The 26,894-nt window shown below is 39.0% G+C and overlaps 1 long non-coding RNA gene across 6 annotated transcripts in view; it reads right to left on the bottom strand.

Annotated features, from left to right (window-relative positions):
• LOC130708276 (uncharacterized) overlaps positions 1-26,894 on the bottom strand; it is a 162,001-nt gene that overhangs the window by 47,095 nt on the left and 88,012 nt on the right. The window contains exon 3 of one of the 6 annotated variants that reach the window (XR_009008457.1): positions 23,015-23,172. The exons of the other annotated variants lie outside the window; for them this stretch is intronic. This is a non-coding gene — a long non-coding RNA (uncharacterized LOC130708276). The remainder of the gene's footprint in view (positions 1-23,014; positions 23,173-26,894) is intronic. 6 annotated transcript variants of the gene reach the window in all.

Here is a 26,894-nt window from a genome sequence, read left to right as displayed (position 1 = left end):
TATTGGACAGAGATCTCCAACAGGGTCATCAGTTCATGAAACAGGAAATCACAATCTGATTACTGACACTAGAAAGGGTTTCGCTAGTGAGAGAATTTGTTGTCGGCCAAAGGAAGACGATCAGAAAACTAAGATCAGTAATTGAAATAAACAATGACCAATGAAAAATTTAGACAATTATCTAAATAATTCAGGCAAGCTAATATTTTTGGCAAAAAGGAAAAAAGAAGTTCAGAATTTGAATGGCCAGGATTGGCTCTCTGCAATCGGCACAGATAAATATTCAACTTCGAGGCCTATCTGTAAAAATAAAGCCTCAGCTTTTATTTCCAAATTAGGGTTAGGTCACCTGAGGCCATTTAGAATCTTGACAAAATTACAATAATAATTATTAAAATAAAATTTTGATTTCCTCTTAAGAACTTCTTTAACATGTCATAAGTAGTTTTAGTCAGGGTTAGCAAAAAGCCACCGATTTTAAATACATCACAAATGCAGTATTTATTCATTCATTCAGTAAGTGTTGCCAGAGCGTCTCCTGGGACGAAGGGCTGTGCCGAGAGGGAGTACACAGACATTAAGACGCGTACTTCTTTCCAGGCAGATGGAAGGAAGAAGACAGGACCCATAAATAAGAGCAACACATGGAATTTTCTAGATCAGAGGAGGGAGGGTGTTTTTCTCCCACCGTGGCAGCTACAGAGGTGGGAAAGGCATCACTGGTGATTTAAAAATTGGATCTGTAGAGGAGTTTAAAAATTAGTAAATATTTAAACTTGTAAAAACCTGGAGATGGATATTCTCAGCAAAGGACGCACTGTGAGCAAGGCAAAGGCGGTGGAACCAGAGAGCGTGTGTTTACCCAAGGCGAGCCATTTTTCCTGGAAGACGGAACTGCAGGGAGCGAGCAGGCGGGGGGCGTGTGGGAGGGGGTGTACCACAGGGGCAGAGCCCGAGGAGTCATGGTGCCTGAAGTGGCAAGCTCCTCAGTGGAACGTTATTTACATACGGCCTCGAAACGTCAGAAGTCTTTTAGCGGAAAAAATTAACTAGATCAAATCTGTGTTCTTCCTACGTATGCTTTTTAAGAATCAAGGCTTCTTTTCCAAGTAGTGTTGCTAAATCTTAAGATTCAAAGAAATAAAACTAAAACAGGAAGAACGACGTATCAGTGTGTTACTCTATGCCAGGCACAGGGCTAAATCCATTACATGCATTAACCCATTTAATCTTCATAAGGCTGGGATTCTTCGTTGGTCCCATTTTTCAGATCAGAACACAGAGGCAACAAAGCTAAAAAAAACATGCACAGTTTCACCCCGTTAAGTGGCTGAGTGTAATTTGACTCAAGGTCCCTCAGACTCCAAAACTCATGCCCTTATCCACTATGACACACTACTTCTCAGTGTTTTCATTAAGTAACATAAGTAAAGATACTTGGATGACTGATACTTTTCTACCACATTTAATGGAAAGAAATGGCTGGGCTACTTTCAACCATCAATTTTCCATGTAACAATTTATGTGACAACACCGATATATAGCCTCGAGACTGCCTTACAAATATGTCTTAGAAATAATTTCCCTAAACACATATTTCCCAGACTGTTATAATGTATTTGAAAATTAAAATATTGATTTAATTCGTGTACCTTGATGATCATCTTGCTTCACAGAATTGCAGTTTTAGAATGCATAGATTATTCTTCCTCCAGAGGGGGAAATCTAATCAAGCAAAGACCTCTAGCCACACACAAATCCTATTTGGTTCCTTTTTATATTTTGAATAATAAAAATAAGGTATATGTTCTGGAATAACTAAACTTCTAAAAAAATTATATTTTAAAAATATTTTCAAGCTGCCTCCTGTTTCTCAAGCATTCACTATTACCAATTAATCAGAAAACCACAATGTACCTTTCTGCTTTATTTGAATTAATTCTAAAGGTTCTTTACTGTTTTACAGCATGTGATTAGTTTACTAATGTAACCACATTGAAGATTCCCATATAAAAGAACTAGAAGTAAAATATTTGGGGTGTTAATGAAGTAACTAGAATCTAGTCATTTTTATATTCTATATTAGAAAAACAAGAATCTTTTTGCAGAAGAACAAAGGTCACTTTCCTTGTCTAATTATGAGATGCAAGGCACAGAGATGATGACAGTCAATGTGATAAGTGATGAGTCGTGTGGCATGCCATCTGCTGGTCCCCTATCCCTAGAGCTTTCTCACTGATTTTTCCCCATTTCCTTGGAAATTCCCCAGCTGTAGGTTTCACCATCTCCCCTCTAACCACAGCTTTTTGTGTTCTTTTTGGTGCCTAAGGGAGCAGTGCTGAAGGTTGCACCAATCAATCTTATCTCTACTCAGCATAAAAAAGACAGCTCTACAAAGCACCGCTGCTGATTTGTTCTTGTGATCTGCCATTGGCTTGTTTTCTGATAAATTTCTTGTTTGTCAGGGCCTCTGTCAGACGTTTTATATTTATAGCCTCTGGGGTGATCAATTCTAATACAGTGTCTTCTGCTAAATTTTGAATCAGGATCACTCCTGACATTTACTTAAGCATGGCACTGTCCAGTACGAAGCTCATGGCTCTGCCTTTCGTGATAGAAAAAGGAGAAGAGAGACAGCTTTATATTTTATTAACATTAAAAAGGGCCGCTATTTCACTCCTCACCTGTGCCACCTTTTCTGTTTGTAATGGACCGTAAGCTGAATCATACTGAGTTCCTCCTTTGGGGAGTCTGAAAAGAGTATAAAATAGACTCTGCTACCTTTAATATCATTAAGAACCTGCAGATACTGATAGCTACTATTTAAGCTCATGATTTGCAAAACGAATACAAAGTTAACGTAAACAATGTATTCCCATTCCTGGGTAATACAGATACCTCCTACACCCTGAGCTAATCTATTTCATATTGTAAAAGCAGTTTTTAGCAAGTTCAAATGTATCCTTATACGAGGCATAAAATAGATTAAGAAACCCCTCTGGTAAGCGAAGATGTTGTGTCATATTTCAAAGCAAACAAAGCTTTTCTTGAAATTCGAAATTTATTTTCCCTTCCTGGACTGATCAATTTAGTTAGACCATATTTCACCTCACTAAGGATATGAGAAGACACTTGATTAAAAGTAAGAACACAGGGCTTCCCTGGTGGCGCAGTGGTTGAGAATCTGCCTGCCAATGCAGGGGACACGGGTTCGAGCCCTGGTCTGGGAAGATCCCACATGCCACGGAGCAACTAGGCCCGTGAGCCACAACTACTGAGCCTGCGCGTCTGGAGCCTGTGCTCCGCAACAGGAGAGGCCGCGATAGTGAGAGGCCCGCGCACCGCGATGAGGAGTGGCCCCCGCTTGCCGCAACTAGAGAAAGCCCTCACACAGAAACGAAGACCCAACACAGCCATAAATAAATAAATAATAATAATTAAAAAAAAAAAATAGAGATTAAAAAAAAAAAAAAAGTAAGAACACATAGTTGTAGCACTGCAGTGGTTTGAAAATAAGAAGCCTGAATGTATAAATAGGATGTGCTGTGTCTTGGACAAACAACACATCTTTTATAGAAATGCATATTTTATGGATATATTATATGTTATATATGTATATATATGTGTAAATATACATGATAAGACAAAGGGATAAACATTTACAAGAAAATGAAAATCAAAAATTCACATTTGCATGATCCGTTCACTAAGAATTGGACATTAAGTCACTCTCCTAAAGAACACACTCTAAATATATCCTTTATTTTTAAACATTGTTCTCTTAATTTTTTATTTACTTCTTTTTTTTTTTTGAATTTTTGAATTTTATTTTACTTATTTATTTTTACACAGCAGGTTCTTATTAGTTATCCATTTTATACATGTCAGTGTATACATGTCAATCTCAATCTCCCAGTTCATCTCACCACCACCCCACTTTCCCCCCCTGGTGTCCATACATTTGTTGTCTACATCTGTGGATTTTTTCTTATTTACTTCTATGACACACTATGTTTTTTCTCGAAGTTGTTTTCTAAACCTAAGCAATCTAATCACACATTCTCTGTTGTCTCTAAAATTGTGTAGTGTTTGAATCTAACAAAATTATTAAATTCAGATCTTAAACAGCATACCTACTAAATAACTTCATTTGCACAATTGGTGCACACCAATTGGAGTGAAATAGAGGCCCTTTGTTATGTTAATAAAATATTAATTGAATGAATTTTGACACTTTATTCATTTCATTGGAAGCTTCATTTCTTCAGCAAATTTCTACACTACTTTATGCCATATATTTTCCAAGTGCTAAAGTTAACAAAGTTAAATATTCTCTCATAACATAAGGAAATGTAACTGTTATATAGGGGAAAGATTTTTTATTTGTGTATATAAAAATTGGTACCAACTTCCTATGGTCAAATTCCATTCGTTGTACTTTTATGAGGACGGTATTAAATTAAGCCAACCTCTTCTCAGCCCCAAGAAACTAAAAACCTCACAATTCTTTGAATATAGTTAAAAGCAGGAGAAAACATCTAACAGTAAAAATAGTTGTTTGGACCAACTTTTGGCTAGAAGAGAAATATTCTTCTATGCCCACAATCCATAAAGATAAAAGTCCTTAACTTTTCAAAGTATTTTCTGATGCCAAGAGAGGAAAAATAGAGGGGATACCGCAGAATGATGTTTGGGGAGAAAGGATTTAATTGTTACATTTCTATGAGAAAAAGAAATTCTGCTTCTGTATCAAAAGAAACACTTCCAGCTGTTCCATTCTGCCTTGTGGGCTAGCTAGGCAAACCATCCACCAATTAAATTGGAAAGTAAGATGGAATTGACAGAGAACAGTAGTTACCTGCCATGGTGTATTCTAGAAGATGCTTTTCAAAAATGCTGGTGCTTGGGCCCCACTTCAGAGCACCTGAATCTTGGAGGCAGGGGGTGGGCACCAGCATTGTAAACACCTTCCCAGGTGATTGGTCTCAACTGACCACTCCCTAAATCCACTCTTAAAAATTGACAAAGCATCCAAATACCATAGGATATCACTTACATGTGGAATCTAAAATATGACACAAATGATCTTATCAATATTTACAAAACAGAAACTGAGTCACAAACATAGACAACAGACTTGTGGTTGCCAAGGGGGAGGGGGCTGGGGGAGGGATGGAGTGGGAGTGTGGGATTAGCAGGTGTAAACTATTATATAGAGAATGGATAAACAACAAGGTCCCACTGTATAGCACAGGGAACTATATTCAGTATCCTGGGATAAACCTTAATGGGAAAGAATATGAAAAAGAATGTACATATAGGTATAACTGAATCACTTGGCTGTAGAGCAGAAATTAGCACAACATCGTAAATCAACTACACTCCAATAAACGTTTTTAAAAAAAATTTACAGAGCATCCAAAGCAGGGAGGACAGCATAGCCAGTGTCCATAACACCCAGAAGATGAGTGCATGGATTTAGCAGCTTTGCAGAAATAGTGGAGGAAAGATACAGGGAATCCTGGTGATCTTAAGGGCCCACAAGTTTCATTTCATGTATATCAAAAATAATACCCCCCCAAAAGCAAAGACTCTACTCTGAGTGGAATAATTAGCAAACATACTTGAGCACAATCAGAAAAGGCTGCACGGACCCCATCAGGGTCTCCAGGAAGACCCGAAGATGCTGCAGCCGCCTAAGCCCTTCAGCACCTCAGAGACACCCGGTGTCATCTTCCAGAAAGACAGAAACCCACCCCGCAGGGAAAACACCTGCAGGGAATAGAATTCAAATTGAACAGGTCAGGAACATTGTCAAGTTCATTGCTGGATGTGAAGGGGGCCGAGAAGGTGGATCTCAGGTCTGAGGACACATCTGCACAGAGAGGCCATGTTTTCAACAGATGAGAAAGTCCTCAAGCAAAAACCCACATCTGCCCAGGAACCCACTCCTGAGAATACAGCAAAACCCATCACGAGCCATGAAAAGAAGAGAGTATTCCCACCCAAACACATGAAATGATATCCTGAGAACAAAAGGAAAAAGTCTTGATTGATGTGCTAACAGATAATGAAAAGACCACAGTAAAATATGGCTGCAATGGAGAAGAAAACTGTAACCTAATATTAAATATGAGAAAAAATGTTAAGAAAGGGGTAGAAGTCATGAAATTAAAGCATAAATCAAAAATAGAAAAGATAAGAAAAAAAAGTGCCTAAACATCAGGCAAGTGTGCAAAGGGAGTTGACAGAGCTCAGAAAATAAAGTCATTTCTTAAATGCTTTTTAAGGTTAAAAAGGAAAGAAAGGGCTTCCCTGGTGGCACAGTGGTTGAGAGTCTGCCTGCCGATGCAGGGGACACGGGTGGTCTGGGAGGATCCCACATGCCGCGGAGCAACTGGGCCCGTGAGCCACAACTACTGAGCCTGCGTGTCTGGAACCTATGCTCCGCAACAAGAGAGGCCGCGATAGTGAGAGGCCCGCACACCGCGATGAAGAGGGGCCCCGCTTGCCACAACTGGAGAAAGCCCTCACACAAACGAAGACCCAACACAGCCAAAAATACATAAATAAATAAATAAATTTATTTTAAAAAAAGGAAAGAAAAATAGCCTGGCTGGAATTTAATGAAGGGAGAGGTTGTTCCTCCTCTATTAAAAATGAATCAGAATGCTGGAGAGGGTGTGGAGAAAAAGGAAGCCTCCTACACTGTTGGTGGGAATGTAAATTGATACAGCCACTATGGAAAACAGTATGGAGGTTCCTTAAAAAACTAAAAATAGAGCCACCATATGACCTAGCAATCCCACTCCTGGGCAAAAAATCCCAGAGAAAACTATAATTCGAAAAGATACATGCACCCCAATGTTCATTGCAGCTCTATGTACAATAGCAAAGACATGGAAGCAACCTAAGTGCCCATTAACAGATGAACGGATAAAGAAGATGTGGTGTATATATACAATGGAATATTACTCAGTCATACAAAAGAATGAAATAATGCCATTTGCAGCAATATGGATGGACCTAGAGATTATCACACTAAGTGAAGTAAGTCAGACAAAGACAAATATCATATGATATCACTTAAACGTGGAATCTTAAAAAATGATACAAATGAATTTATTTACAAAAGAGAAATAGATTCACAGACATAGAAAACAAACTTATGGTCACCAAAGGGGGAAGTGGGGGGAGATAAATTAGGAGTTTGGGATCAACATATATACACTAATATATATAAAATAACCAACAAGGGTCTACTGTATAACACACGGAACTATACTCAATATCTTGCAATAACCTATAATGGAAAAGAATCTGAAAAAGAATAGATACATATATACATATATATGTATAACTGAATCACTTTGAAACTAGCACAACTTTGTAAATCAACTATATTTCAATAAAAAATAAATAAGAGTAAATAAATAAACCAGAGACAGTCAGTAAATAGCCTGGGTTAGCATTAAGGCTAGGAATAGAACTTCCCGGCTTTCAAGTAGTTTATATTAAAAGGGCTCTTTTGCCCAGTTGGAATCCATAAATCACCTATATTATGTAGCACTGGACACACCTGGGGGCAACAGTAATAAAATTAAACAATAACCATGATTAAAATATTCTAATGGCTCCCTTGATTGGGCTCTGATTACACAGCTGAGCTCGAGGCTTTGCATACGTTATCTCACTCATTCCCCACAGTCACCCCTGAAGCCGATTATTCATACTCATTGTACAGAAGGAGAATCTCCATGAAGAAAGTGAAGTTTGCATGTATTGAGACTGTTGGTCTTTTCTTTATATTACTGTAAAATATCTGGATAGATTTTTAGGACATTTAGTAGGGCCAGGGGCTATGTCATGCGCACAAATTTTATTTTGGAAGATCCTTCAAAGCAGCTGACAATAAGGTAAACAGCCAGACCTGAGCATCTGCTGGCAGGAGAGATGCACTATTTGTATTAAGAGAGTGACACCAAGAAAATAAATGGGGATTTCAGATCTGAGCCCTAAATCAAAAGTCACAGACAGATACAGTAAGGCAATCACCTGCAATTGAGTTGCTTCTCAGAGGGAGTTCGTGTAGAGTGCTTCAGGTTGAGTTGCCACCGAGATTTATCCATCCACAGATGGCTAATGAATTTCTGATGGAAGGCCAGTTAGACCAGCTAGCAAATACAAAATCCTGGAGGAGAAATGTTACCATGAATATAGCGGTTGGTGGTTGAGGCGTTCTAACAGCTGCTACTCGAAATGTGGTCCCCAAGAGTCAGCACATGGCATCAGCCAGGAGCTTGTGAGAGGTGCAGAGTTCCAGGCACCTCCCCAGATCTGCTAAAGCTGACTCTGCCCTGTGACAGGATCCTCAGGTAATTCAGATATCTAGGAAATTTTGAGAATCACCATTCTAAAGGACATAGGCGATTACGTTTGGTTTGGTTTTGCGATACAGTGAAAATTTTCACAATAATCAAAAAATGGAGTGTTCATAATTTACTCATCCATTCAATAATTATCCTTTTAAGTGCTTACTCTGTGCCATGAACTATATGAGATGCTGGCGATAAAGTGCTGAAAGATGGGTAAGATTTTTGTACTTATAGAGTTGAGGATCTAGGAGATAATAAAGAGATAAATAAAAAAGTTAAAAGGATAATAAATGCTGTGAATGGAGAAATACAGGAATACATAAAAGCAGGACCTCCCTAAACTCAGTTTTTCTCACCCAAATTTGGGAAATAGTTGTGGCTTATGCAATGTTTCATGGAGGTATATGGGGCGGTCTGTCTGAAACCAACACTGCTTGATTTCGCTTCTAAGTCAGCAGGTCAGTTTCACCTCTTTCAACCTCTATCACTTGACATCACCAGGACACAATCCAGCAAGAGCCTGGCCGGGCACATCCCAGGCAAACACTGAGGGAGCCTTCCATTCTGAGAAGCATGGCTAGAACAACAATACAGGAACTAAAGGATTAGCCACCTCTGGTGATACAGAATGAAAAGAAAAATGCCTTCAGATAGCTCTTACAAATAGGTAGCATGATGGCCTTCAGCAGCAGCACTTCTGCACTAAAATTTCCTTTGGCAGAAGTATTTGCCAGCCGCACTTGGAATGGTATCCCACCCAATGAGGTAGGCTGTGTGCTCTACAGGTTCCGTCTGTGGATGCGTGCTTCCAGTAGGCCAAAAAGGCAGCATGGAATTGAAGAAATCTGAGCTCACTTGTGCTGCGGGTAAGCTTTTAAAAATGACCTAAACTTTCTAGAGAGGAATCAGTGAATGAGTGATTACATAAAATAACCATTTTCATCAATTGCTTCCCTTACATTGTTCAACATGATGTAGAAGGCCTTAAGGGCAGTTGCATTTTCATTTAAAGCTCCAGTCCCTTTTTTGCCAGCTCTGTGATGCTGAGAATGTTACCTATCATCTCTGAGCATCATTTATTTATATCTATAAAATGTCAATAATCCCTGCCTCCTAAAATAGTTGAAGAAACTAAGTATGAATAAAGCACCTTTTAAGTGCCTCATACAAAGCCACAAAATCAAGTTGGCTTTCCACTGGCTGTCACCTGAACTCTTGAGCCTGGCATTTCCAAGCTCCCTAAACTAGCTGTCTGGCTTTTCAGATAATTCCCCCAACTTTGCAGCAATTCAGTTGAATTCAAGCTCCAAGTTCAATTTATATGTCAAGGATTCTGCTAAGTACAAGGAATACAATGATCAATATTCAGAATGACATGGTTCCTATTCTTGCACAGTTTCTATTCTAGTGATGAAGACAGAAATGCAAATAGATAATGTCAATAAACTATGGAAAGTGCAGTGATAAAAGTATAATCAAGTTTCTATGAAAGCAGGGACATTAAGCTCACCAAAAAAGGTTAAGGAAAGTGTTCTGCACAGCAGGTGATACTTGAACCAAATTTCTAAGGGTGAGAGAAAAGTAACCAAGTAAAAATAGATTTGGGAAGGACTTTTTTGGATAGAGGAAAAACACTAGCTAAGATGGTGTGATGCAAAACGGCATAATGCATGCAGCCAACAAACACAGTGTTACTGGAGCACACACACATTTGGGGGACATGCGAAAGATAAAGGCAAAGGGACAGACAGTGGGCCAGATTTGATGACACGTTGCATAGACATGAGAGGAAACCACTGAATGATTTCTACAAAGGTGGCAAAGCCAGATTTGCACTTTGCGTCTATCTCCCTAATGTCTGGGTAGAATACCCATCCCCAATTCCAGCGTTACAATTCACAGATGTGTCTCCAAAATGTGAAGGCATGCCGAGGGTTATTCATTATTCATAAGGTAGGAACGTTTATGAAACCTTTTCTTCAAAACATTATAATAGAGCAAAGTAACCATCCTCTCAATTATTTCTCAGTAATTCACTTACTTTCTGACACATTTTTCCAATTTCAAGTTGGAAGTCATTGCTAATATTCATCATCATTTTTCTCTTACCTTTTGATATGCTTCTCCAGTAGGGAAAGAGAAGGGCAGACTCATAGCTAACATGAAATTTGCATGACTCTGGGTAAATCCCTGAGAACATGTCTTAAAAATGATGGTCTTCATGTGTCAAGGTGGGGAAAAAATTTTGAGAGTCATTGGTAGTTGTTATGGAGAATGAGTGAATTGCAGGGCCAAATTTAGAGACAGAAATTGTTCTAAGAAATTGTTGTAAATCTCCCACTGTTCTCCGTGTGCTTGTTCCAGCCTTTGCTTATGTGGTTCTCCTCTCTGTACACACACTTCAAATGTTTTTCCCTTCCTCCTGACACTCCAAGTCCTATCGACCTTTAAGGCTCAAACAGTAATCCTTCTACCGTTATTCCAAAGGTACCAATATTTTCTTCTTTGTAAGACAAGCTACAAAATCAAGCATATTATCATCAGACAGCATATTTGCTCTCCATTTGTTCTATGTGCTTTAATCTCATCTCCTCAGCTAGGTTTTCATGTAGTTTAATGTTGGAAATAATATTTTTGCTTCTTTCTCAAATTTTCAAAGGGCAGGCATTGTCCAGAATCAATGGAAATTCCATTTGGCCCTTTAACCCTTTCACCTTTTCTCATAATATGATCTTATCATTTTTGCTATATGACAGAAAGACAGAGAAAATGGATGTGAACGATTGTGTCCAAATAGGACATTCCATGGCTCAAGAATCTTTCAATCAGCAACTCCCTAGAGGAGAAAAATGGTATTTGTAGGGGATCTGCTTTGTTTCTGTAGGTGGGGAGGAAAATATTTATTTAGTTTTGGCTATTGCTTCTTTGTTTTGGCAACCAGGATTTATCTCTACCACTGTCTACGTTCTTCCTTAAATGTCAGGGGCTAGAAGCCCAGGAAATATCTTTCTCATACATTCTTGTTTCCAGAGCCTAAATGCAATTGACATTCTGCCAGTGAGGTAACTTTACGTGAGATGTGGGAGAAGAAGAGAAACAGAATCCATTGCCTTTATCTTCCAGAAGCCGTGGTGAAGGGATGCATGGACTTTAGCAGATGTGAGGGTTTACATGGCCTTCAGATGCCACCTGTTTAAGTTCCCACCTGACAGGACCCACCTGGATGTGAATGGGAAACTACAAGTAGATGAGGGAGTTTCCCAGTGATTCCTGAAGATAATAAGTCATCAACTTCCTGATTTTCAGACCATACCTGAAAGTTCATGCCACCTTCACTGACATTCACTACTCTGTCCCTTCCAGTGGTTTTACAAGGCTTTCATTCACTCTATTAAATCCCTTTCTGCTTGAAATACCTACAGTGGCTAATCCTCACTGATTCACAGTCATCCCACTAACATAATAAAATTCTCATCTTGATAAAATCATATTTGCAAGGGAACCAGGATGGATGGCTTTATGAGTTTCACTAGGCAACTTTTTGACCTCCCTTAATTTCCAGAATTTCTTGTACTGTCTAGTTGTGCAATTCTCTTCCTTGAGTAATTAATAGGGAAATCCCTAAAATGGATAGAACTTATAGGCATGTATTTAGAAGGGCAACTGAAATAAGGAGCTAAAATATTGTCTTCCACACTGAGAGTAGCCTTGGGAGAAACAGAAAACAATACATAGAGAAATTAGTGACACCACCAGAGGAGAAATGAGTAGATAGATGCTCTGGGACCCAACCAAGAAAGAAAGGGAAATTGTGGCGGCTGGCTGTGCTTGAGAAGGTAGCTCAGTGATTAGTAATCAGCATGCCTCTCCCCTGGAACCAGGCCTCTTACGAGTCAGCATCCAACCCAAGCCTGGGTATCTCCACTATCTCAGAAGGGTCCTTCACAAACTTCATTTCGTCATGGGGACTCTTTCCTAAGGACTCTGATTTTAATGTCGCACACTATTCTCCCCTCGCTCATTCACTCCTCCAACAATTGATTACCTGTCATATGTAAGTGTTGTTATAAACACTGGGCACACTCTGGTGAGTCGTCTTGACAAAATCGTTGCCCTTATAAAGCTTGTATTATGGTGTGGAAAATAGATATCCCACAGGTAAACAAGTAAAATAATTCCAGAATTTAGTAAGTGATGAAAAGGAAACAAACCAGATGATAGGTTGATAGCAGGGTGGGTATGAGGGGAGGTTAATTTAGGTGTGTGGTCTGGGAAAGCCTCTCTGATGAGGTGATATGTGAACTGTTATCTGAAAGGTAAAGAACCAGATGTACAAGAGTGGAGGAAAGAATGTTCAATTCTTCGGCTCTGGACAAAGAGCATGAATAATATCAAGTGAAAGGCCCCTGAAAGAGCCCAAACTATGTTTTAAAAGGAGAGCATAGTAAGTGAGCGGTAGAGTATTGTGAGAAGCCAAATAGGTAAGGAAAGCAGGGTCTTTATCATGTAAGGTTGTGACGGTCATTGTGCAGGAGAGACTTGCATGCATTTGCTTTTACACACACACACACACACACACACACACACACACACCTTCACGTTCCAAAGCCAGAGTTGTGCTTCTATCTCTGCAAAAACAGCAAATAAATCCAAATAAAAGGTGCTCTAACACCACTTCTGGTGAAAATCTCACCCCTGCGCAAGGCAGCCAAAAATAGTCTAAGCCAAGAGAAAACTGGGGCGCTTTATATGTGAATGCAACTGAAAATTACCAACCTGAGCAGCAGAAAGCAGTACATTTGTGAATTCCACTATTTCATTCCGGCTGGGCAGGACCTTACCCTTTGTGAGAGTGAGTCATCAGCTAGACCATATTGCTTAATAATGGTTTCCAGTGTGTCCTTTGCTTGTTAGTAGTCTTCAAAAGAAATACTTTTGTATCATTACTACTATATTTTATTACAAGATAAAAAGTCTTGTGGCCCAAGTGGGTCTGACTAAGGCCTCAGTTCTTACGACGGGCATGAGGAGTCACCAAAGTGCTTTAAGCAAGGAACTGACATGATCTGATGCACAGTTTTAAAAAAATCACTGTGCTGGGTGGAAAAGACTGGAAGAGTGTAGTCTAGTTTAGAGAATTTTCCAATAGTCTAAGCAAAGGACAAATGTTTCCTGGATTAAAATAACGACACTGGAAGTGCAGCATAATTTCTATTTTAAGTAGGGATGACATACTTGATTGTTTGGATATAGAAGGCAAGGAAAAGGAGTAACCAAGCATGACTGCTAGGTTTTAGGATTTTCCAAGAGATGGGATGATTATACCTTTTGCCAGGATGGGGACGGTTAGGGAAGTGTAGGGAGGGCTGAGAAGACAGAATATCAAGAGGTCTTTTTTAGATATGTTCCATATATTAGCGGTGGTGTGCTAGCAAATGTTTGACATTTGTTAAACCCTCCAGGTAGAAAAGCTATGCAAATATATCTCAAACACAAGCTTATTTTAAATTTTACTCCCACAAAAATGACAGCATACAATTTGCAAATAAAAAAATATAAAATACCATTTACTGTAAAGACCATACAGTGTTGTATGCTTTTTATTTTAAAAAATTACTCAGCTTTTACAGGGCAGCCACAGAGAAGGTAAATAATTTGATCTCAATCACGTTTGGGATTTTGACAGTTGAGGAAATAAAGGAAGAACAAGGCAGAGAAGTATAGACTGTTGCAGAAAACTATACTGTGGACTCTCTGATGGATGTGAAGGAAGCAAAGATAAGGAGGATGGGGGATCGCTTCAGGATGGCGGAGGAGTAAGACGCGGAGATCACCTTCCTTCCCACAGATAAATCAGAAATACATCTACATATGGAACAACTCCTACAGAACACCCACTGAACGCTGGCAGAAGACCTCAGACCTCCCAAAAGGCAAGAAACTCCCCACATATCTGGGGAGGGCAAAAGAAAAAAGAAAAAACAGAGACAAAGAATAGGGACGGGACCTGCACCAGCGGGAGGGAGCCGTGAAGGAGGAAAGGTGTCCACACACTAGGAGCCCCTTCGCGGGCAGAGACTGCGGGTGGCGGAGGGGGGAGCTTCGGAGCCACGGAGGAGAGCGCGGCCACAGGGGGGCGGAGGGCAAAGCGGAGAGATTCCCGCACAGAGCATCGGTGCCGAGAAGCACTCACCAGCCCGAGAGGCTTGTCTGCTCCCCCGCCGGGGCGGGCGGGGCTGGGAGCCGAGGCTCGGGCTGCGGTCGGATCGCAGGGAGAGGACTGGGGTTGGCGGCGTGAACACGGCCTGAAGGGGTTAGTGCGCCACGGCGAGCCGGGAGGGAGTCCGGGAAAAGTCTACAGCTGCCGAAGAGGCAAGAGACTTTTTCTTACCTCTTTGTTTCCTGGTGCGCGAGGAGAGGGGATTCAGAGCGCCGCCTAAACGAGCTCCAGAGACGGGCGTGAGCCACGGCTGTCAGCCGCGGACCCCAGAGACAGGCAGGAGACGCTAAGGCTGCTGCTGCCGCCACCAAGAAGCCTGTGTGTGAGCACAGGTCACTCTCCACACCGCCCCTCCCAGGAGCCTGTGCAGCCCGCCACGGCCAGGCTCCCGTGAGCCACGGACAACTTCCCCGGGAGAACGCACAGCGCGCCTCGGGCTGCTGCAACGTCACGACGCCTCTGACGCCGCAGGCTCGCCCCGCCTCCTCCGTACCCCTCCCTCCCCCCGCCTGAGTGAGCCAGAGCCCCCGAAGCAGCTGCTCCTTTAACCCCGTCCTGTCTGGGCGGGGAACAGACGCCCTCAGGCGACCTACATGCAGAGGCGGGTCCAAATCCAAAGCTGAACCCCGGGAGCTGTGCGAACAGAGAAGAGAAAGGGAAATCTCTCCCAGCAGCCTCAGAAGCAGCGGATTAAAGCTCCACAATCAACCTGATGTACCTGCATATGTGGAATACCTGAATAGACAATGAGTCAGCCCAAAACTGAGGAGGTGGACTTTGGGAGCAACTGTAGACTTGGGGTTTGTTGTATGTGACTGACTAGTTTCTGATTTTAATGTTTATCTTAGTTTAGTTTTTAGCACTCCTTATAACAGGTGGATTTGTTTATTGGTTTGGCTGCTCTCGTCTCTTTATTTTTAATTACTTTTTAATTTTAATAATATTATTTTAAATTTTATTTTAATAACTTTTATTTTATTTTATTTTGTTTTGTTTTATTTTTTCTTTCTTTTTTTCCCTCCTTTTCTTCTGAGCCATGTAGCTGACTGGGTCTTGGTGCTCCGGCTGGGTGTCAGGCCTGTGCCTCTGAGGGGGGAGAGCTGAGTTCAGGACATTGGTCCACCAGAGACCTCGCAGCTCCATGTAATATCAAACGGTGAAAATCTCCCAGAGATCTCTGTCTCAAGGTCAAGGCCCAGCTCCACTCAACAACCAGCAAGCTACAGTGCTGGACACCACATGCCAAACAACTAGCAAGACAGAAACACAACCCCTCCCATTAGCAGAGAGGCTGCCTAAAATCATACTAAGTTCGCAGACACCGCAAAACACACCACCGGATGCGGTCCTGACCACCAGAAAGACAAGATCTAGCTTCATCCACCAGAACACAGACCCCAGTCACTCCACCAGGAAGCCTACACAACCCACTGAACCAACCTTAGCCACTGGGAGCAGACACCAAAAACAACGGGAACTATGAACGTGCAGCCTGTGAAAAGGAGACCCCAAACACAGTAAGTTAAGCAAAATGAGAAGACAGAGAAACACATAGCAGATGAAGGAGCAAGGTAAAAACCCACCAGACCAAACAAATGAAGAGGAAATAGGCAGTCTACCTGAAAAAGAATTCAGAGTAACGATAGTAAAGATGATCCAAAATCTTGGAAATAGAATGGAGAAAATACAAGAAACGTTTCACAAGGACCTAGAAGAACTAAAGAGCAAACAAACAATGATGAACAACACAATAAAAGAAATTAAAAATTATCTAGAAGGAATCAATAGCAGAATAACTGAGGCAAAAGAACAGATAAGTGACCTGGAAGATAAAATAGTAGAAAGAGCTACTGCAGAAAAGAATAAAGAAAAAAGAATGAAAAGAATTGAGGACAGTCTTAGAGACATCTCGGACAACATTAAACACACCACCATTTGAATTATAAGGGTCCCAGAAGGAAAAGAGCAAAAGAAAGGGATTGAGAAAATATTTGAAGGATTATAGTTGAAAACTTCCCTAATATGGGAAAGGAAATAGTCAACCAAGTCCAGGAAGCGCAGAGAGTCCATTACAGGATAAATCCAAGGAGAAACACACCAAGACACATATTAATCAAACCATCAAAAGTTAAATACAAAGAAAAAATATTAGAAGCAACAAATAACATGCAAGGGAATCCCCATAAAGTTAACAGCTGAACTTTCAAGAGAAACTCTGCAAGCCAGAAGGCTGTGGCAGGACATATTTAAAGTGATGAAAGGGAAAAACCTACAACCAAGATTACTCTACCCAGCAAGGATCTCATTCAGATTTGACAGAGAAATTAAAACCTTTACAGACAAGCAAAAGCTAAGACAATTCAGCACCACCAAACCAGCTTTACAACAAATGCTAAAGGAACCTCTCTAGGCAGGTAACACAAGACAAGGAAAAGACCTACAATAACAACCCAAAACAATTAAGAAATTATAATAGGAACATACATATCTATAATTACCTTAAATGTAAATGGAATAATGTCTCCAACCAGAAGACATAAACTGGCTGAATGTATACAGAAACAAGTGCCATATATATGCTGTCTATAAGAGACCCACTTCAGACCTAGGGACAGATACAGACTGAAAGTGAGGAGATGGAAAAAGAGATTCCATGCAAATGGAAATCAAAAGAAAGCTGGAGTAGCATTTCTTATATCAGACAAAATAGACTTTAAAACAAAGACAATTACAAGAGACAAAGAAAGACACTACATAATGATCAAGGGATCATCCAAGAAGAATATAGAACAATTGTAAATATTTATGTACCCAACATAGGAGCACCTCAATATATAAGGCAAATGTTAACAGCCATAAAAGGGGAAATCGACAGTAACACAATCAAAGTAGGGGACTTTAACACCCCACTTTCACCAATGGACAGATCATCCAAAATGAAAACAAATAAGGAAACACAGGCTTTAAATGATACATTAAACAAGATGAACTTAACTGATATATATATAGGACATTCCCTCCAAAAACAACAAAATACACTTTCTTTCCAAGTGCTCATGGAATCTTCTCCAGGATAGATCATAATTTTGGGTCACAAATCAAGGCTTGGTAAGTTCAAGAACATTGAAATCATATCAAGTACCTTTTCCAACCACAATGCTATGAGACTAGATATCAATACAGGTAAAAATCTGTAAAAAATGCACACACATGGAGGCTAAACAGTACACTACTAAATAACAAAGAGATCACTGAAGAAATCAAAGAGGAAATCTAAAAATACCTAGAAACAAATGACAATGAAAACACAACTACCCAAAACCTATGGGATGCAGCAAAAGCAGTTCTAAGAGGGAAGTTTATAGCAATACAATCCTACCTCAAGAAACAAGAAATATCTCAAATAAACAACCTAATCTTACACCTAAGGAAATTAGAGAAAAAAGAACAAAATACTCCAAAGTTAGCAGAAGGAAAGAAATCATAAAGTTCAGATCAGAAATAAATGAAAAGGAAATGAAGGAAATGATAGCAAAGATCAATAAAACTAAAAGCTGGTTTTTGAGAAGATAAACAAAATTGATAAACCATTAGCCAGACTCATCAAGAAAAAAAGGGAGAAGACTGAAATCAACAGAATTAGAAATGAAAAAGGAGAAGTAACAACTGACACTGCAGAAATACAAAGGATCATGAGAGATTACTACAAGCAACTCTAGGCCAATAAAATGGAAAACCTGGAAGAAATGGACAAATTCTTAGAAAAGCACAACTTTCCGCAACTGAACCAGGAAGAAATAGAAAATATAAACAGACCAATCACACGCAGTGAAATTGAAACTGTGATTTAAAATCTTCCAACATACAAAGGCCCAGGACCAGATGCCTTCACAGGCGAAATCTATCAAACATTTAGAGAAGAGCTAATACCTATCCTTCTCAAACTCTCCCAAAATATACTATAGTCTGTCATACAGAGCGAAGTAAGTCAGAAAGAGAAAAACAAATACTGTATGCTAACACATATATATGGAATCTAAAAAAAAAATTTAAAAATAGTCTGAAGAACCTAGGGGCAGGACAGGAATAAAGACACAGATGTAGAGAATGGATGTGAGGACACGGGGAGGGGGAAGGGTAAGCTGGGACAAAGTGAGAGAGTGGCACTGACATATATACTGTACCAAATGTAAAATAGATAGCTAGTGGGAAGCAGCTGCATAGCACAGGGAGGTCAGCTCAGTTCTTTGTGACCACCTAGAGGGGTGGGATAGGGAGGGTGGAAGGGTTATGCAAGAGGGAGAGGATATGGGGATATATGTATACGTATAGCTGATTCACTTTGTTATACAGCAGAAACTAACACAACAATGTAAAGCAATTATACTTCAGTAAAGATGTTTAAAAAAAACAAAAGAGAAGGAGGATGGAAAATAAAAATGGATATAAAGGTTATTTTATTTTTTAATTAATTTTTATTGAAGTATAGTTGATTTATGATGTTGTGCTAGTTTCAGGTATACAGCAATGTGAATCAATTATATATGTTCCTATATCCACTCTTTTTTAGATTCTTTTCCCATATAGGTCAGCACAGTGTATTGAGCAGAGTTCCTTGTGCTATACATTAGGTTCTTATTAGTTACCTATTTTATATATAGTATTGTGTATATGTCAATTCCAATCTCCCAATTTACCCCTCCCTCCCTTACCCCCTGGTAACCTTAGGTTAGTTTTCTATATCTGTGACTCTATTTCTGTTTTTTAAATAAGTTCATTTGTACCATTTTTTTAGATTCCACATATAAGCAAAGATGTGGTATATATACAATAGAATATTACTCAGCCATAAAAAAGAATGAAATAATGCCATTTGCAGTGACATGGATGGACCTAGAGATTGTCATACTAAGTGAAGTAAGTCAGACAGAGAAAGACAAACACCATACGATATCACTGATATGTGGATATGAAATTTTGGTTGGATTAAAAGATTTTTGGAATTGGGAAGTATACTAGAATAAGTGAATTGGAAGAACAGGAACTGCTGTAAGTATGCCCATGGCAACGTCTAGGCTATACATGACCATGGCAGTGGATGACCAAGGTAGATGGAGAACAGACCTTTGGAAATGAGAAGATTTATGATTTGGAAGGCCAGGATGTTGGATGGCTTCTCCATGTGAATGTGGAATTGGCTGTGAATAATGACTGCATTAAGAGGAACATAACAAAGAGCTGGGAGCTGAATTTTTCAGTGAATGCGAGGGATCAGGAGGTTGTTAGAAGCTGTGGTTAGTGAGTGTTGTAAACTTCAAAGAAACTAAGATATTTGAAGGAGGAAGGAGGAAAATGAGACGCATGTGACACTGACAAGCAGATATAATATCTACTCCACCTCTTGACCCTGGGAGTCATAGAACATGAGAGATAGGTAGATAGGTGGGCAGATAAAGTGATTAATAGACAAATGTGTTTCTTCTGATGGCAACTTTGTATTGTTGGTACAACAGGTGGAGTGATTTCTAATGATGGTGATGTATAAACCTTGTAGGTTACAATTCATCACTGGATAGGCTGAGAAAATTTAGAGTGCTAAAAATATTTAAAAGCTTAAAGAAAACCTTCTAAACTATAAAATTGAGGAAAATGGGGTTTGATTTTTCAAAAGCAAAATGCTTCTATATAAAGATTATTTAAAACTGCTCTGACACAAAGGATAACAGAACTGAATTACAAGTGTCATGTGTAGTTTATAAAATCAACCTGAGGCACTATTATCATAAAAGGTGAGGAACCAGTAGAATACAATACAAAAAGGATGAAATAAGATTATAATTTGAAAGCTTTTGAAAAGGTAAGTGTTTATACACACTTACAAGGTCATGGCATTATTATGAAATGCGAATTGAATATGAAATAAGAGATTAGCCTTCTGGCACTTTCTTCTCTAGGTATATTGTTTATTTCTCAGCTCAAAGCTCAGGTTGGAACAACAATCTGTCAAGTATTTAGGGTCCCCAGCACAGCGGGGTGCACAAGTATTTGCAAAAACAGGTTCTGCCTTTATGAGGTGGACTAATTCTGTACAAAAATTATTAGAGGGAAAAAACCCAGCATGTAGCCAACTACTAAGTGGTGTGGTAAGACCACAAGCATAGCACGGATTCAGAAAAGGTAGAAATCATTAGGAGTCAGAGTGAAATGAATTAGATCATCCTTACACTAAACTTTGTCCCTCAGTCTGATGATTTATTTATGTGACTGTCATCAGTAACAGCTTTTAACACATGAAAAAGAAAGTAAACAAAACTAACTAGAAAAATACAAATGAAAGCACATTTTATCACTCTTCTGACAAAAAGGTTCTTCTGAAGAGTTTTCTGCTCAGAATAGCAACAGTAACTGACTTTTTAAAAAAGACAGTCCAACTATCAAAACAAAATATCAATGATTTGCACCTTTTTAACTCTCACACCAGTAACTGAGAAACCTTCCACCATCAACCATTAATTCACTCCAAAAGGATTTATTGAGTACCTACTTCATACCGCGTATGAAGTATTATTGGTGATACTCATTCAGCTTAAGACACAACCGCTGCCTTTAAGGAATTTAGAGTCTAACTGGAAAATATGATTAAAACAAATGAAATGTGCAAGATGGTAAATAAGCGGGTTTTCTCTTTTTTCAAATCTGACGCCCAATAAACTCATGGTACAGCGTTTTGTTTCTTAAGAGCTGAAAAGCGGGGGAAAGACCTGTAAAGCCTAAAGGACATGAGGAAGGCTTCAGGGAAGAAGTGGGGATGAGGTTGACTTGATTTGAATAAGCAAGAAGGCAAAAACAACACATAACACAGAAGAAGTAAACAATGAAGAGACCAACTTCTCAGCCAAAGATGGTGTCCTGCATGATAAATGAGAGGGAACACGTGTGAGTCCTTAAAAGTCCACAAAATAAATACGATGCATATTCTAGACTTTGACTGAGTGGCAAGTGATTTGAAATTTTTTTTAGGTGAACACAAGTATGTTATGGATTATAACTCAAAACGTGTGGACATTTTTTAAATGACAGATGAAAGCTTGTTCTTTGAAATCATCTCAGAACATGAAGTAATGGACCAGGAAAAATAAGGGCAGTTTGTCAGAAAACACTGTAAATTACTTATCAGGAAAGGTAGAATTGGGTCTGGCAGTGGTCAAAGTATACGTTTAAATGAAGGAGATACAGTGATACGTAAGGAAAGAAGAAAAGAAACTGAGTAAGTAGATCATTGAAGCCAAATAGAGGATTTTTGCCTCCTGGTACTCTGCCAGCTACTCCCTGAATTACATTAGATTTAATGTGGTAGAAATGTGAAAAAATTTAAAGTCTCCAAACGGAAGGTATAACATAATGGTTAATCTGTCTCAAATGTACAGGACAGAATAGAACTGGCCATGGAGGTAGGGGTGCCTTGGGAACGTTACAGTTTAGAAGATTATTGCAGTCGTCTGACCTTCCCCTGGTGAAGACATGGCTTAAAGTGACTCACAACAACAACAATAAAGTCTGAAGAAAACAGGGGTAAGAGCGCTATGAGATAAACATGAAGACTAATTTTAATGGAATTGTAAGTTATATATAAATCTCTCAACCTTACTAATTAAAACAGTGTCAGGTAGTAGGAGATAATGCAGCTAATTAGATGTTGCATTTACATAATTCAAAAAGATACATGCACCCCAATGTCCATAGCAGCACTCTTTACAATAGCCAGGACATGGAAGCAACCTAAATGTCCATCAAATGAGGAATGGATAAAGAAGATGTGGTACATATATACAATGGAATACTACTCAGCCATAAAAAAGAACAAAATAATGCCATTTGCAGCAACATGGATGGACCTAGAGATTATCACACTAAGTGAAGTAAGTCAGACAAAGACAAATATCATATGATATCACTTATATGTGGAATCTAAAAAAAATGATGTGAACGAACTTATATACAAAACAGAAATAGACTCACAGACATAGAAAGCAAACCTATGCTTACCAAAGAGGAAACAGGGGGAGGGATAAATTAGGAGTTTGGGATCAACATATACACACTACTATGTATAAAATAGATAACCAACAAGGACCTACTGTATAGCACAGGGAGCTATATTCGATATTTGGTAATAACCTATAAGGGAAAATAATCTGAAAAAGAATACACACACACACACGTACATAACTGAATCATTTTGCTGTACACCTGAAACTAACATAACATTGTAAATCAACTACTTCAATTTAAAGAAAAAAAGATGTTGCATTTATACTTTCTGTCTCAGGAATCTCAAGCAAGAAACATGTAAACCTAAGACATCTCTACGGCCCCTTTGACGTTTCCACTAGATTTCCATGGACACCTGTATCCTCACCAGAAGCCCGAGGCGGGAGCCGGAAGCAGGCACTGCTGCTTGAGGTTGGTTCCAGGAAGAGGGTCAGCGCTCACACAGGGCTGGCAGCTCTTTACGGGAAGGAAGGAGAGACGGCTGTGCTCCCTGGTCAGCTCTGGCCGCTGCATTTAACATATTCCCTGGTGAAAAAGAGAAGTAACCATGGCCTGATAGTCCACACACATAGGCCAAGGCTATGAGCCCGTCAGGCTGCATAATGCTATTAATTTTGAAAGTGGGAGCTTAATTGGCTGCTGCTTACCCCCTGTGGTTGATGTCAGTGCTTCAGTAAAGGAGAAAAAAGACAACCTGGGGATACTGATCTTGAAGACTGTAGCTGCCTCCAGCTGGGCCCCTTAGAGAGAGTGTTGACAATTTTATTATAAACCTCTCCTGCAGGGGTTTCTCACTTTCATCTATAATTTGTCACATCCTCACACTAATGTGACTAATAATTTGCTTAAATCACTTTCGCCATATTTTTAAAACAGAGAAACCGACAGTGACTTTTTTAGAGCAGCTGAGATCACAGGCTTGTTTTTTGTCTTTGCATTATTCTAACATAAAAGCAGTGGTGGGAAACAGGGAAGAGAGACAGAGAGTGATTTCAGCAGCTTTTCACCAATTTCTAGGAGCCTGAGCCTTCAGCAGTATAAAAAACATTTTGTAAGATTTTTAAGATTCAGTAGTATAATTTCTCCTTCCCCTGTGAACCTCACTGATGTCACACTCATACTTCCTCTGGCAAAACAGATAATGAATCAAGACCTTCTCCCCTCCAGGCATAATGAAGCCAAGACCATGGTATATACCAGCATATACGGAGAAAGAGTAAGGTTTGATCTAACATTAGAAAATTCACCTTTTATGGAAAATATGACTCATGTCACATGAAGGTCAGACAGGCAGTAGGTCCAGGGTAACACTGAATTCCAACATCTTTTACAAATCATTTGATCATTGAAATAAGGTAACTACCTCGATACCTGAACAAACCATTCACTCGTGAATCTCTTTGCCTTTGCTCAGAATGTACCCTTCACCTGAAAAAGGGTCACCCCTTATTCTCTTCTCTCTAACTCACCCTCTCTCAACCGGAGAAGAAAGAAAGACTAACACCTAGTATGTATCATATGAAAGTCAGCTACTATATTTATTATCTTCCACGATTGTTTAAAAGATTAGAAATAATAGATGTAAAACACCTACCATGGTTTCTACCACAAAGGAAATACCCACTCAAAGGTCATCATCATTATCATTATTATTACAAGTATATAATCAAGACATCTTTATGTATCTGTTTCCCCAGCTAAGCTGTTAGCTACTAGAGGGCAGGCATGATATCTTCATTTATTCATTTGATAAACAGTTGTCAAACATCTGCAGTGTTCAGGATGCTGTGATTTGTATCGAGATACTACAAGCTAGTAGCAATCTCAGAATTTCCAGACTAAACTCCGTGCCCGAGGTATGAGTACCTCTATCACTTGCTATACTCCCTTCACTTAGCACTTATCACACCACAATTAAAATATCTATTTAAATGATTGTCTTAATAATAACTACGGTTATTATTAAATAACCATAAATAAATAAATAAATAATTGTCTTGTGGAGTCAGAGAGGCTTCCTTTGCCTTATTCATGATATTATATTTCTTCATGTAACCTATTTTGTTTTCCAGAATACAAATGGAAAATATGAAATCATCTGAAGATATTATTTCTAAATTGAGATGTGAGATTTCCTTCAGTTCAGGATCTGAGTCAATTATAAGATGATAATAAGGTAAAGTCATAAGCTTCCAAATACTACTTAGCTGTGTGAGACTTCTCAGAGATCTTTGAATCACAAATGTACTAGACGATGACTCCAGATTCTCTCATCAGAGTCAATAGCCCTCATCTCTGTCCCAGCACTCACACTGGACCTAGTCAAGCAGGATTCCCACTTTGAGGATAACTAATTAATTACTATGCATTCCTCTAAACAAATTCTACTCACATTATTTTCAATATAGAATGTACGTTACAATTCCACTTTAATTGCAATCACAGCAAATGAAAGGTGAATTTTTAATATCTTGATTTTATCCCCAACATCTATTTCAAAAGCCACTTTTCTAAACAGAGGACTTGAATTGCTTTCAGAGAAAGGAATTTATGTCGATTCTTAGCCTGCCAAGACAGATGCAGGCAGAAAAGATACATCTGTATATCAGCAGAAATCCTGTGCATATTAAAAGATAGGTAGAAAGTAACAATCTTAGAGTAGCTAATCTCTACCTTTCTTAACTCATATAATAAATAATAACATCATCTCAATATAATCATCTTCGACAATAGACTATTTTAATGACTTTTAATATATAGGGGTAGTTTTGACTTAAGTCCTCTTAGAGTTTCCTAAAATTCACCTACACTTTCTGCTCACATTTGCTCTCCATTAAGACAAAACCCATTTTCTTTGATAGCATCACATCATTTCTACTGACATGCTAATGGATCGCACTGTGTGTTACATGTTTATGACTATATGATTCATTTCTATGATAATCTCACTCTCATTAATATAACAGCTCCAATTGTAGTACATCAACTCCTGAGATATCCACATTCACACCTTAATGACTTTTTCAACCCTTAATGTGTTTTAAAAGACAAGAGTCACTTTGTTCGGTAATTAAAAAAAAAAAAAAAACCTATGGGAGACTCCAACCAACTACATAGTGTCCGCTCCACAAAATGGTAAGAATATAGTAATTCCACACCTTGCTTTCATGCAGAACATCTCAAAAGGATCTCAAAGAACAGAAAAAGAAAATTGAAATTATAACAAATAAAAATAAATTTTCAAAGTGATTCAGCACATATTGCTACACATCCTGGGTTGTGGTAATTGTATTACAAGGATACTTAGTCTGATATCTATGGGCCTGGGAGTTCATGGGTGGGCTGCAAAGAGTAGATAAAGCCCCTGATAATGTAGGAAAAAAATTTATATATGTGTATATTTAAGGACATAGTCCACAGAATTCATCACATTCTAAAAGTGATCTACAGGATCCAAAAAAGATTAAAGGACCTCTTTCTAGTCTATCCCTGTAACACCAACTAGAGGAAAACAGATTGGGAGCTTAGAGTATAAGAAGTGATTCATATGTGAACTGAATTAGGGAGGAAATGGAAATAGTCCTTTTAACCCTAAACACCCATCCATGAGCACCAAAATGAATTTGGAATTATAAAAAAGAGAATTGACACAAAGTTATAGATTTCACTTAAGAAGGCAGAAAGGTGGCTTAAAATTAGAATACAGCAATAGATGTCTATACCCTTTTCATAAGAAACAGACCTGTTTGGATCAAAGACAGATATTTTCATGGAAATAAGTTGGAGTCTATAATCGATGCTGAAAGAGAATGGAGGTAAAATCTTATGTAATGAGGTGGAGAAATTTTTTTTATCTTAAGAGTTGACATGAGAATTCCTTTTCTTGTGGGCTCTATTCTTGAGAAAAATAGCCTACTTGGGGCAATGTTCACTTGGAGCACTAAAACATTGGAGAAGAGAACCAAATTTATCCAAGTTAAACAAATAGAATGTCTTTGTTCACAGAGAAAAGGAAGAAAGTAGGAGGAAAGGAAAGAACTTAGAGACGGAGAGAGATTGGGAAAATTGGGGAGTAAAGGCCGAGAAAACGCCATGCTAGAAGGACAGCTGAAAGAAATTAACTAATAATGATGACCTGAAGCTGATCTAAGTTTTGTAGGGATGAGCTTACACAATTCTGGTGGTCTTCATTAAGAAAAAAAGAACCCCAAATTTCAAATTGCAAATTAGGACAGATCTTTGAAAGA

Source organism: Balaenoptera acutorostrata, chromosome 5 (genome assembly GCF_949987535.1).
Source record: "Balaenoptera acutorostrata chromosome 5, mBalAcu1.1, whole genome shotgun sequence".
NCBI lineage: Eukaryota > Metazoa > Chordata > Mammalia > Artiodactyla > Balaenopteridae > Balaenoptera > Balaenoptera acutorostrata.
This window is presented reverse-complemented; position numbering and strand designations above follow the sequence as displayed.